We start from the raw sequence: 14,713 nt of genomic DNA, 5'->3' as shown, positions 1-14,713 counted from the left end.
ATTTTAAATTGTACAATTATCAAATGTGTACATCTGTTATGTGTCAATAGAAACAAGGCTGTACACCAAAGGTGTCACTTCAAGAATGCTTTCAAGCATGATATGCAGGCCATAAACATTGACTGCAACATGTGTTAATAGCTGATGAAAGAGAAAAATGGTGACAGATCTTGTAACTGACATGCATGATCAGAATGATCATTGGCTGCAGCAGCTTGGAAACAGGTATGTGGTGCTTGCAGCAGAGCATGCCTCTTCGGGATTGGTCTTCACAGACATCAGGAAAGGTGCTTCCCACCCCTGTTTCAAACCCCCAACCAGTTGGATTGTTCATTGCATTTCCTTCCTTTCTCATAGATGGAAAAAAGGATGTCAACAGCATATTTTCAATATAGTATGATCGAAGAACTGTAGTTGAGTTTTGATATGTACCAGTTTTCTACTTTAGGCATTAATATGAAGTAAAGCGCCTTTAAGTCAAGTCTAGTACAGCTAATTTGCAGATAGTCGCCCAAGGGTGGAATTGAACCCGGGTCTCTGGCATTGTGAGGCAGCAGTGCTAACCAGTGAGCCACCGTGCCGCCCATGTGGAGAGTCCTTGACACTGATCCAGCTTCTTCAGAGCCATCTCTCAGAGTGAACAGAACCTCTGACACGCTTGTTCAAATGTCAACTAGGGCTCCCTGATTAGACCAGATATCCCGTGAATCCAGAGATAGTAGGAACTGCCGATGCTGGAGAATCTGAGATAACAAGGTGTAGAGCTGGATGAACACAGCAGGCCAAGCAGCATCAGAGGAGCAGGAAAGCTGACGTTTCGGGTCAAGACCCTTCGGAAGACTTTTCCTACACCTTGTTATTCTATGAATCCACCTGGCTGACCTTGCTACAATCACTACATCACTGAGATGTGATACTTTCCAAGATGTCATGTTTTGAAACTATATTAAAATAAGATGCCCTCTGGATTTAAAATATACCATGGCATTTGTTGGAGAGAACTTAATTTTCTGAATAACAATTAATCCTTCAATTGTCATCTCTAAAACAGATTCTAAGGTTATTTAGTGTTGTATGTGGAATCTTGCTGAACACGTTACATTACAAAAGTAACTATACTTTGAAAGTACTTTTTGTAGGTGTGAGGCTGGAAAGCACAACAGCTGAGAAAGCATCTGAGGAGCAGGTAAGTCAACGTTTTAGGCCAAAACCCTTTGTCAGGACTTTGTTATCTGGGAAGTACTTCAAGGAGATCCATATAGACATTTGTAAATTCAGCATTCTTTTTTGTTCACTACCTGTTAAGGATCAGAGGATATTTTATATACAGATCATACTCCAAATTTAAATTGGTGAAGTAGATGAGTTTTTTTAATTATTCGTTCACAAGATGTGGACATCTCTGGCTAGGCCAGGATTTATTGCCCATCCCTAATAACCGAGAGCAGTTAAGAGCTAACCTGTAGGCCAGGCCAGGTAAGGATGGCAGTTTCCTTCCCTAAAGGGGATTAGTGAACCAGATGGGTTTTTCTGACCATCGACAATGGACTCATGGTCGTCATTAGATTCTTAATTCCAGCTATTTATTGAGTTCAAATTCCACCATCTGCAATGGTGGGGATTTGAACCAAGGTCCCCAGAACATTATCTGGGTCTCTGGATTAACAGTCCACCGATAATACAACTAGGTCATCGCCTACCCTATGAAGTTATGTTGTGGAGGAGTTATGCACAATGGACAAACAAGCTTTTGACTGCCCAATTGTTTGCTCATAGCGAACTACAATAAATAAAATTTGAATATTTAGAATATTTTCTTACAATGGAAACTTGTCTCTTGACCTTTTTGTAAAGAAGAAACTCACATTAAGCAGCTCTAAATAATCTACTGCAAATCTAGTTTAAACTGGACAAAATATGAGTTTCAAGGAAATGAATACCTCCTATATTAGGAACTGGTTTTGACTAACTCTTAGCAGAAATTTGAAGGTTGAAACAGATTGAGTCATCCTTATGCAACCTGTATTAACAATAAATGTTGAGCTAGAGTAAAAACACGTGGTTATCATAAGGCAAGTGATATTTACCCTAAGTCAGCTTTTAGATTTGGAACAAAAACGTTTCTTGTTCTGTTACAGTAAACTTCAAAGATCTAATTTATTTCTAAAGTGATAGCTCTAGGCCAATCATTGCTTGCTAATACAATTGTGTGAAACTAGAATGTTAGTAAGATAGGACTCAGAATCCAGATCTAATTAAATTGTGATTTATTTTTAATTACATTTTGTCTCTGTGTAAGTAGTTTCATGGCTTGGATCTGGCCAAGGACATTTTAGTGCCAGATTAATTGCTAAGCTGCTATTGTGAACGACTGTTTTGTTTAGAAAAAGGCTACTTGAATGTGAATAGAAGTGAGGGGACAGAAATGGATAACACAGATAGCATGATAGATATTAAAATTGCCTCCACCCCTATAATTGATTTTTATTGACTTAGTTTAGAGACTCTACTCCTAAGCAAGGTTATATATTTGGGAAAACTATCAGAAATAATTTCCATTCTGTAGCTGTTACTGTGACCAAACTTCATTTGATCTAGCCTGTTTAATTTTAAGTCTCCAAGTCATTTAAGAAACACTAATCCTCCTCAACTGGCAACTCACTGCAGCCTAGAAAGAATCTCACCATGTCACTTGTGAAAAGCATGATGTTGACGTTGAGATTGGCCTCGCCCAATTTCTAATCCAATTTCGCACCTTTCCTCATGATAGCCCATGTAATTCAGCCCCTTATAAGATTCTGCTCGTTGAATGCGAGGTTCAGTTTAACTGAACTTTTAGGCTTTCCTGTAGACGGCAGCATTTTCATCAGCCAAAATAATCTGTTTAAGATACTCCTTGAGAGGCTATTTGTCAAATGAATAATAAACTTAAAAAGAAAATGCTGCCTTAGACCATTTTTGTTTTTTTTAAAGTAACACACCTGCACATTCGTTAACCAACATTATTAATGTTACCAAACCCTAAAATGAAAACTTAGTAATTCACCGAAATCCCAACTATTAACTTCCCGGGGTGGCCATTGACTATAAACTGACCTGGATTGACAATGCAAATAATGTTGCTATAAGAGCCGGTGAATTCTATAGCAAGTAGTTCATCTTGGATTGCTCAAAGCCTATCCACCACCTACAAGGAACAAGTCAGGAGTACAACAGAATACTGCCCACTTGTTTGGATAGGTGCTGCTTTAACATCACCTCAGAAGCTCAACACTACACAGGGCAAAGCGGCCCTCTGCACTGGCAACCCATCTAATATGGTCAACATTCACTTCTTACACCACTGATGCACAATGGCAACAATGTGCCATGTCCATGAATATAAAAAATGTCGAATCAGAGGCATAAACGTGGAAGATTGCCTCATTCACCAAATCACTTCTCTGGATTATTGCCTAACTATGGAAATGGGGTCTAACTTTATTAATAAATTCAAGGAACATCTTTACAGGATTTGATTTTACAAACTAAACAGGTACCATCACCAGAGTAGAATTGTGCTTTCATTTATCATCGGTCTAGATCATTATGTAAAAAGAACATGCACAGCATTGCTTTGTGAAATGAGTGCTTATAAGACTTAAACTTCTAACACTGGAATTTTAGTACCTTCATTCTAGACAATATTTGGGGTAATACTAGGTAGAAGGTAAAGTTGTCATAGTCCTATTGACCATAGGGCTGCTTTCTCATTAAAGATAGATGGCTGGTGGTGGTTTAACTTAAGAGTTACCATGCCTTAAGCGAGGGGAGACGCTGAGAGAAAAATCCTTCATGGAACCTCAGACATTGCAGGAATTGGAATTCAGTTGCAACATTTTACTTTTAGTTGAAGACTTTTGACTTTCACTCATCAGAGCATTTTGCAAGAGTACCAATTTAAGGAGAAAACTGCCATTTATATTTCATGAGAGGAGAGTGCTGATTGGTTGACATGTGAACTCTGACAGTGGGATTACCATAGAGAATTCATCAGTTAATGACAATCAGTATTTGACTACCAGATTTTGTTTAAATGATAAACCAGGCAGATTTGTCAAGGCATTGTCCTGAGAGACAAACCAGCAAATGACTTTCATTCTCCCATTCTATTGAATGAATAGTGGTTTTCAGCTTGATTTGATATACTTGTGAATTGTCCTGTATAGTACATCCAAAAAGCTTCAAAATATCTTTTTTCAGCAATACACCATCTCTGTACTACAAAGTATTTATTTATTTACTTTTAATCTGAAAATTACACTGGTAAATAATGATGACCAATCTTCTAAAATGAGGAAAGAATGTAATACCGTAGTACTTACAACAAATTGATTAATATTGCTATATGTAAACCACTGGACTTCATAAACCATACCTCATACACTATTTTCTTCTTTCATCATGATATCCAAACAAATGAGCTTTAGACAGTATAACTTTACTTGCAACTGAAGCAGTTAAGTATGTAACAATATCAAAATGACAGCTTGTACTATTTTTAAAAAGCATTTCAATGCAATTTGCAATAAAAAAAACTCAGAACAGTCTATTCTAACTTTTTTTTAGATTTGTTCTAATAGTTAATGTACTTTCTAAAAGTGACATTGTATTTAATTGTGGCATTGGAAGAAGCAACAGCTTGTATTGTAAGTACCTTGAATGCAATCAAATATCCCTAGGCACTTCACGGAAACATTTTGAGTAAAATTTATTAATGACCTCCATAACACATTATTCTGTAGATGGTCAGAATCTCAGTCAATATTGTATGGAGATAATGAAAGGGAAAGTGAGGTGGAGAAGCTTAGGGAGGGAATCCTGAAGCTCAGGGCCCAGATATCTGAAGGCTTGATGGAATGATTTAAAACTTGGGCATGCTCAAGATCAGCACCATTATCTTTGAGGGTCATGGGGCTGGAGAAAATCCCAGAGTCGGGTAGGTTTGAAAAGAAGGAAGAGAATTTAAAATTGAAGGATTGCTTCCACAGAAGCCAGTGTAGGTCAATGTGGGGTGATGGATGAATCGAACTTGTGCCATTAAAGACATATGCAACAGAGTTTTGGATCAGCACACATTTTTGAAGAGAAGAATACAGAGAGTGGCATAATGTTAAAATACAAATGTTTCAAATTAACTATTTTGTCAATTGGAACATTTACACAGCTATAAATTCATGGGATCATATCAATGGTTTTATGTCAATGGATGTAATTTCTGGTTTCTGAAGCACCATGTCCAGAATCAATTATAGAGCTGATTTGTTAAGTAAATAGCTGATGGCCGATATTTTCCCATACCATTATCACTGAAATAGAAGCAAAGATCTGTGGATACTTGAGAACTGGAGTAAAAATTGCAGGTGGCGGAGAAACCTGCCATCTGCAATCTGACCCCACCTTTATCTGCCTTCCAGAGGGACCGATTTCTCTGCGACTCCCTCATCTGCTCCACACACCCCACTAGCCCCACCACCCCTGGCACCTTTCCCTGCAACACCTGCCCCTACCCCACCCCCTCACCTCCATCCTAGGCTCCTAGGCTCGAAAAAAACCTTCCACATCAGACAGATGTTGACCTGCACATTCGCTAATGTGGTCTATTGTATCCGCTGTTCCCAATGTGGCCTCCTGTACATCGGTGAGACCAAGCGGAGGCTCAGACACCACTTGTAGAGCACCTGCGCACGGTTCGCGAAAAACAACAACATCTTCCAGTCATGAACCACTTCAATTCCTCCTCCTACTCCCTGGATGACATGTCCATCCTGGGCCTCTTCCAGTGTCACAACAACGCCACCCAGAAACTGGAGGAGCAGCACCTCATATTCTGCCTTGGAAGCCTACAACCCAATGGTCTCAATGTGGACTTTACTAGCTTCAAAATTTCCCCACCCCGGCCTCATTCCAAGACCAACCCTCTCACTCATCCCCGCCTCCGTGACCTGTCCGTCTTCTCTCTCACCCATCTGCACCTCCCACCTCACTGACCAATCCCCACCACTGCCTACCTGCACTCACCTATCGCCATCCCACCTACCTTCCCCAGCCTCTCTTATCCCCACCTCCCTGACCTGTCCGTCTTCTCTCCCACCTATCTGCTCCTCCGACCTCACTGACCAATCCCGACCACTACCTACCTGCACTCACCTATCATCATCCCACCTACCTTCCCCAGCCTGACCCCCCCCCCATTTATTTCAGAGCCCCCTTCCCCTCCCCAATTTCTGAAGAAGGGTCCCGACCCAAAACGTCAGCTTTCCTGCTCCTCTGATGCTGCCTGGCCTGCTGTGTTCCTCCAGCTCCACACCGTGAATTCAAAAGGTATGTGCTTAAGAAAAATATTGTAATCAAAAAACTGGTTTCTATCACAACTGCATCAAACGTGCTTGGTGCAAGTATGGCCTTTGTTGCATTTTGCAGAAATGATCCTGTTTTCCCTTGTTTTGTAAATTACCACTCCAGCAAGTGTTCGTGAGTAAAGTTATAGACATTTTTCATGTAATGAACATTGTTGGTAAATTGATGAGTTGTTGAATCATCCCTGGAACATCTGGATAATAAGGATACCTATGTTAGACTTCTACTTACTGACTACAGTTCCACCTTCAACATTATAATCCCAACCAAACTAATCGCCAAACCCTGAGACCTAGGTCTCTGCCCCACCCTCTGCAACTGGATCCTCGACTTCCTGACGCACAGGCAACAATAAATGAGAAGAGACAACAGCATCTCCTCCAAGACAATCCTTAACACCAGTCCCCGGCAAGGCTGTATACTCAGTCCCCTGCTGTACTCCTGGTCCATTCATGACTCTGTGGCTCCAAATTTCAACTGAACTCCATCTACAAGTTTGCTGATGACACCACTGCAGTAGGCTGGATATCAAACAATGATGAGACAGAGTACAGGAAAGAGATAGACTGCTTGGTGGCATGATGTAAAGATAACAATCTCTCTCTCAATGTCAGCACAACTAAAGAGCTTATCATCGACTTCAGGAAGCAAGGAGGAGGGCACACTACTGTCTAAATCAACAGTGCTGAGGTGGAGATGGTCGAGACCACCAAGTTCCCGGTAGTAAAGATCACGAACAATCTGTCCTGGTCCACCCATGTTGATGCCACAGTCAAGAAGGCACAAAAATGCCTCATCCTTCTCAGGAGGTTAAAGAAACTCAGCATGTCCATAAGGACTCTCACCAACTCTTATAGATGCAGCATCAAAAGCATTCTATCTGGATGTATCACAGCTTGGTACAGCAACTGCCATGCCCAGGACTATAAGAAACTACAGAGATTTGTGGACACAGCCCAGATCATCATGCAAACCAATTTTCCATCCATTGACTCCATCACCCCTCAGAAAGGCAGCCAACGTCATCAAAGATGCCTCCCACCCCCCTTATAGTCTCTTCCAACCTCTTCTGTCAGGCAGAAGACATAGAAGGTTAAACACATGTACCAACAGGTTCAAGAACAACTTTTTCACCGCTGTTATTAGATTTCTGAATGGACCTCTCAAATTTCAAATCTAATGTTGATCTTGCTTTTTGGGCACCTTCTTTGCAGTGTAACAGTGTATTCCTTGCTCTGTTCAATCACTCTATGATCTTTGTATGGTATGATCTGCCTGTACTGCATGCAAAACAAAGCTTTTCACTGTACCTTGGTACATGTGACAATAATAATTCAAATCAAATCAAATCAAAGATTGTAAACTCAATTTGAACAAGAGCTCTTAAGCACCACTTATTTAATTCTTTCTTGCCAAACTCAGTGCATTGAGCTAATCTTCCACGCTGATGCGAGATGGTTAAATCATGGGAAGATCCTGCAAAGATTTTTAGATCTGATGCCTGCAATAATTTCCTTTTTTAAATCAGGGAACAAAGTGTGCAGTGAGTTGTCAGACAATGCTTGACTCTGGTTCCTTACAGGCATAACATCAAAACTGGACAAGCTGGACTGTGAATTGTAGAAAAAAGATGGAGACTTAGCACATTTGGTCAATGCTGAAAATGCATTCAGGTTGAAATTGGTTCTGTAGTCCTCCCAATTAAAAAATAAAACGTTGGTACACTTTTTGAGTCTGAAGAAAGTACGAGAAATAAAATCAAAAAAGTTTCACCCAGAATACTTCGTGCTCATTTGGGTTAACAGAGGAATCCAACAGGCAATCATGGGTTGGCAATGGGTTAGTGGTGTTATTGCTGGACTATTAGTCCAGAAATTCACGTGATGTTCTGGGAACATGGGTTCAAAACCCACGATGATAGATGGTGGAAATTGAATTGAATAAAAAGTATATTAAAAGGAATTAAGGGTCTAATGGTGACCATGAATCCATTATCAATTGTCAAATAAAAACCCTATCTGGTTCACTAATTAGGGAAGAAAATCTGTCATCCTTACCTGGTTTGGCCAGCATGTCACTCCAGACCCACAGCAACATGGCTAACTCTTAAATACCCTCTGGGCAACTAGGGATGGGCAATAAATGCTGGCCTAGCCAGCCACACCCTCATCCTGTGAATGAATTTTTTAAAAATTCAGGAATCAGATGTGAAAGAACAAATTGCCATGTTTGCCCCAAATACGTTCCTTCAAATAGACGTTAGTGAGTTGACTACCAAATTCCATTGGACTTATAAAGCAGCAGAGATGATATGGAGCCAATTACTATGTGAACTGATATTGACCTGAAAGTCAGATCAAGGAACTGCAATTTTTGGGCACTTGTGAAAGGAGAAAAATACTCGCCTGATCTGATAATCCTTAACTCCACTTTCCTGCCTTTCCCACTTCCTGATTAAAAATCTATTTATCTCAGACTTGAATATACTTAATGACCCAGCCTCAATAGCCTTTTGGGGTAAATAATTCCACAAATTCACTACCCTCTAAGAGAAGAAATTCCTCCTCATCTCTGTGGAAAATGGGTAACCCATTATTCTGAAATCTGTCCTTTGATTCTTGACTCTCCCACAAAATCAAAATAATCCCTCTGGATCCACCCTGTCAAGTCCCCTATATATCTTATACATTTCAAAAGTTTTGATGTGGAGGTGCCGGTGTTGGACTGGGGTGGACAAAGTCAGAAGTCACATGACACCAGTTTACAGTCTGACAGGTTCATTTGGAATCACACAAGCTTTCGGAGCGAGGCATCAAAGGGTCTGTGCTCCGAAAGCTTGTGTGACTCTAAATAAACCTGTTGGACTATAACCTGGTGTTGTGTGACTTCTGACTTTCAAAAGTTTGCCTCTCATTCTTCTAAATTCAAATGAGTGCAGGCCCAACTTAGTCAACCTGTCCTCATAAGACAGTCCTTCCATACACAGAAGTGTACCTGTGAGCCTTCTCTGGAAGGCACCCAATGCCTGTATATGTTTCCTTAGGTAAGGGGATGAAAACTGCACACATGTATCAGCTGGCACGGTGCATTCACATTTGAGGAGTTGTTCAACATGTTTGTTCTAGCGTTGACAGATGATGTATTGTTATCCGTAAGAAGAGAGACACCATTCAGCAAGTCAAAGGGATTTTAACCATTTGATCTTGGTATATTGATGACCCTGGCAGCTTTAAGAAAGTCTTGAAAGTCGTGACAGTCAGCATATTGCTAGATTTCTTGAGCTTTCTCTTTCAACCGCTTGATTATTGTTCTGGATTTGTCTTTGGACATTTACCTTGACAAGTACCTGTTGGAATGCTACCGTCTTGGAAAACCACACAGAGTCATCTTAGATCTAAGAATCGGACCTCCTGAATTACTGCCATTGTTTCAGTCAAAAATCTAACTTTTCAAGAATCAAAATCCCAGAAGAAGATAAGTAATATCTTGGCTCTGAAGCAGCCCAACCAAAGAAAGGAATTCCATAAATAGCTTATCACCAATCTGCAAAATCTTCACACACCCAGCTCAATTCTAGAACAATAAGGACAAATAATGTTCCTGTATTAGACACCTAAATCCAGACCACTGGATCCAAGCATCATTGTCTCCAATACTAATACAGGTAGATGGTGAAAATCTTGTTAAAAATAATGATGGACCTTTCATATCCAAGTTAGGATCAGAAGACTCTGATACAACCCCAGCACTGTCTTTAATTCACTCACAAACTGTGGGCGATGTCAGTTGGGATGAGGCTATTTGCAGTTTTACACAAGGCAATGTTTCATTCATGTTGGGACTTTTCAGCCTTAAAGAGCCCATTAAGTTCAACTCCTGCCTGCTTATTTGCTCTTTACATCTCCCTACCATTTAAGTACACAGCTCTATTGAATGTAATCATTTTAAATTGATCATTTTTAGGTTCTTCTTTCAGCCTGTGTCCATTGCCATTAAGCCTCCTGAGCTACTAAATTGTGGAATGGCCACTGGCGGCTTGTCTGCTGCATATTAATGAGGCCCAGTCATGAATAACTTTTGAGCCTCCTGTTGAGATAATCAAACGTGGAAACTGGTAAAGTTGGTTCAGTGTGCTCCAGATATGAAAATTGACCTCCCTGTCCCTCAAGTTAATCACGCTGATTTGATTAAAGATGGGCAGGTAAGAAAAACTACCAATCAAAAGTCACTTAATTACTTTTCATTGTTGAACATTTTTAAGTTTTATTTCGCCCCTTTCCCATGGTATTACAATACACAGAGTACATGATGGTATTCTGTTTTACATGACAATGAACAAAAAATAATTCCATTTTATTCCACTTACATTTTCCTGTAAGAGTTTGTGCTCATCAAGTTGAGGATACTACTTCCAAGAAATTGAACATTTTTGCAAATTATTTCTCACTTTCAACAATAGACAAAAGGTACAATTTAATATCTATGACAAATTCACATCAAATTTCAGGATCTACCCACAATTGAAATATTTGTGGAAGAAAAGGCGAATAAAAAGGTACGAAATTATGCCATAATCAAAATTCGAATGAGAAAATTGGGAGAATAAAGTAGAACAAGGAAGGTGAGTAGCATGCAAGCAGACGTATATCCTAGAATGAAGTGTGATTAATATGGTCTTACTATAAGTACTAGTGTACAATGTACTTTTGAGTGTTTCCTGTGCATTTCTGTTTGGAGAAGTTGTGCAAGTGTGTGTCTTCATCAGCTTTCCATTATCAACATATTGTAGATTGAGTGAATCTTGTCTGTTACTGAGTTTAATATATTTTATTCTTGCAATAGGATGCTTTAGTAGATTTCTGTCTGCATTTGTCCATGAATAGTTGCATCATTAGATTTGCATTTAGCGGAGAACCACTCTCCATTCTAGCAATTCTGTATTTTTTTTTATGCGTGCTATGATCTTGAAGTGACCATGGATCTTGTAAGTGGAAGCCGTTGTGAATCTCTTCCTAAGTTGCTTCATACCTGAGATCTTCCTTGTTGATGCCAATGATCTATGTGCTATTTCCTGGCAGTTTGCAGAACAGACTATCTTGAAATCCTCTGGTATGTAATATATACGAGAAGAAAGTAAATGGTGCAACATCAGTAGGCAATTTGGAACAGAATGCTTATGTCAGTGCAATTACTAAACTGAATAAGCAATTCACTTCCTTTACACACTTTAATGATTTTCTTAAAGTGCTTATCTAATTGACTTGATATTCGAATGAATAAATTAGCTTTATTGTGACATGTACTCAGATGAATGCAGTGAAAAGTTTACAAGTCGCCACTTAATGACACCATCTTAGCTTCAAAGGTACCTAGGTACGGTTCTTAAGTATGAATACTTAGGGGAAAAAATTAGAAAAATAAAGAAATAAAAGGTTCAGTATTACACATCATTGGAATAAACTGGAAACATAAAGAAATAAAAAGTCCAGAATAACAGTGCTTCCAACCTATTTACTTAATTACTTTGAATGCTGTGATTGGCCCAGTTCATTGGCAATTGTAGCAAAGTATTCCATGGGCTAAGTGACAATAATACTCCTTCAAATTTCCTCCTCTATGCTTCTAATATTAATATTCACATTATGCCCTCTCATTATAAAGTCTCAAACCAATGCAAATAGTTTTTAACTATTAATCCTATTGTATCTTTTCATGACTTTGTTAAGATTCTTCTTATTTCTTTGCCAGGATGGTGATTCATTAAGGGTTATGGTGCACTAAGCCTCTGTTCAGCTGTAGTCACCATTTCTTCCAACACTGTTTCTGGCTTTTCCTACGTGCAATGACAAGTGACTCACAATGAAGTGTGTGCCTGGGCTGGTCCTTGTATCAAGATATAATGATGGTGCTGAATTTTGGCAATATTGGAATGGATTTTCATTGAGTTGGGGAGATTCTACAGTGGGTTGAAAATGCATCTTGGACCCATTCCTGGGGTTCTCAGGGCTTCTAACTTTTAACTGTGTCGATTTAGAGTGCACTCTACACGTTTGATATAGCTGGCTCCATAGCAGGGAGAGGCATGTCGTAATACTTTGCAATTTTCATGCAGTCAGGTCAGCTTTTCAAAGTGTTGTGGCTCATAAAACATCAGAAGTGTCAATAATCATGGCCTGGATGAAAGAATCTTCAAAAGGTAAGTTCAAAAAGTTGTAGCCATACCTGCCAATACCTTTGAACCCACCCTGATATTCTCTGTGCCAAATTGTGTACCTCACTCATACTACATGGCTGCTGATACCCCTATGACAAGATATGGCACTTCCATGTCCTTTCACCTATTGTCTAGAACTAATAAACCCTATGGGGATAATTGGATGTATTAAAGATATTCATTCATTATTTCCACTTCCTTTACAATAAGCCATTCTTTAAAATAAACTAACTTCAATATGGGCCAATAAAACTGTCTATCATCCAGATCTTTTCAAGTATTAAGAAGCAGCAGAAACTGTAAGCACTTGAATCCAGCGATCTGGATAGGTGATAGGGTAGGTGATGGTTTAGTGGTATTATTATTGCTAGACTATTAATCCAGAAACCCAGCTGATGTTCTGGGGACCCAGGTTCGAATCCCACCACAGCAGATGGTGGAATTGGAATTCAAAAAAGAAGTATGGAATTAAGAATCTGCTGATCACCATGAAATCATTGTCGATTGTCAGAAAAACCCATCTGGTTCACTAATGTCCTTCAGGGGAGGAAATCTGCCACCCTCACCTGGTCTAGCCTACATGTGACTCTAGACCCACAGCAATGTGGTTGACTCTCAACTGCCCTCTGAAATGGCCTAGCAAGCCACTCAGTTGTACCAATAGCTACAAAGACTCAAAAGAAATTAAACTGGATGGATCACCTGGCATTGACTTAGGCACTGGAAAAGACAATGGCAGAAACAGCCCTATCGACCCTGCAAAGTCCTCTTCACTAACATCTAAGGGTTAGTGCCAAAATTGGGAGAGCTGTCTCACAGACTAGTCAAGCAACAGCCTGACATAGTCATACTCACAGAATCATACCTTACAGATAATGCCCCAGACACCATAATCACCATCCCTGGAGATGTCCTGTCCCACCGGTCGGCACAGTGGTGGTGGCACAGTGCTATACAGTCAGGAAGGTGTTGCTCTAGGAGTCTTCAACATCGACTGCAGACCCCATGAAGTCTCATGGCTTCAGGTTAAACATGGGCATGGAAACCTCCTGCTTATTACCACATACCGTCCTCCATCAGGTAATGAATCAGTACTCCTCAATGTTGAACAACACTTAGAGGAAGCACTGAGATTGGCAAGGGCACAAAATGTACTCTGGTTGGGGGATTTCAATGTCCACCACCAAGAGTGGCTCAGCAGCAGTCCTACTGATTAAGCTGGTCGGGTCCTAAAGGACATAGCTGCTAGACTGGGTCAGCGGCAGGTGGTGAGGGAACCAACAAGAGGAAAAAACATACTTGTCCTCATCCTTACTAATCTGCCAGCTGCACTTGCATCTGTCCATAACTGTATCGGTAAGAGTGACCATTGCACAGTCCTTGTGGAGATGAAGTTCCGCCCTCACATTGAGAACAACCTCCATCATGTTGTGTGGCACTATCACCATCCTAAATGGGACAGACTTCGCACAGAACAGATCTAGCAACTCAAGACTGGGCATCCATGAGGTGCTATGGGCCATCAACAGCAGCAGAAATGTACTCCAGCAGAATCTGTAACCTCATGGCCCGGCATATTCCCCCACTCGACCATTACCAACAAGCCAGGGGATCAACCCTGGTTCAATGGAGAGTATAGGAGGGCATGCCAGGATCAGCACCAGGCATACCTGAAGATGAGGTATCAACCTGGTGAAGCCACCAAACAGGACTATTTTCACACCAAACAGCGAAAGCAGCAAGTGATAGACAGAGCTAAGCAATCGCACAACCAACGGATCAGATCTAAGCTCTGCTGTCCTGCCACATCCGGTCATGTATGGTGGTGGACAATTAAACAACTCACTGGAGGAGGAGGCTCCACAAATATTCCCATCCTCAATGATGGAAGAGCACAACACATCAGTGCAAAAGATAAGGCTGAAGCATTTGCAGCAATCTTCAGCCAGAAGTGCCAAGTGGATGATTCATCTCTGCCTCCTCCAGTGGTCTCCAGCATTACAGATACCAGTCTTCAGCCAATTCGATTCACTCTACGTGATATCAGGAAATGGTTGGAGACACTGGATACTGCAAAAACTACGGGCTCTGACAATATTC

Source organism: Rhincodon typus, chromosome 8 (genome assembly GCF_021869965.1).
Source record: "Rhincodon typus isolate 14 chromosome 8, sRhiTyp1.1, whole genome shotgun sequence".
In the NCBI taxonomy this organism is placed as follows: Eukaryota; Metazoa; Chordata; class Chondrichthyes; order Orectolobiformes; family Rhincodontidae; genus Rhincodon; species Rhincodon typus.
Note: the sequence above shows the minus strand (reverse complement) of the source record.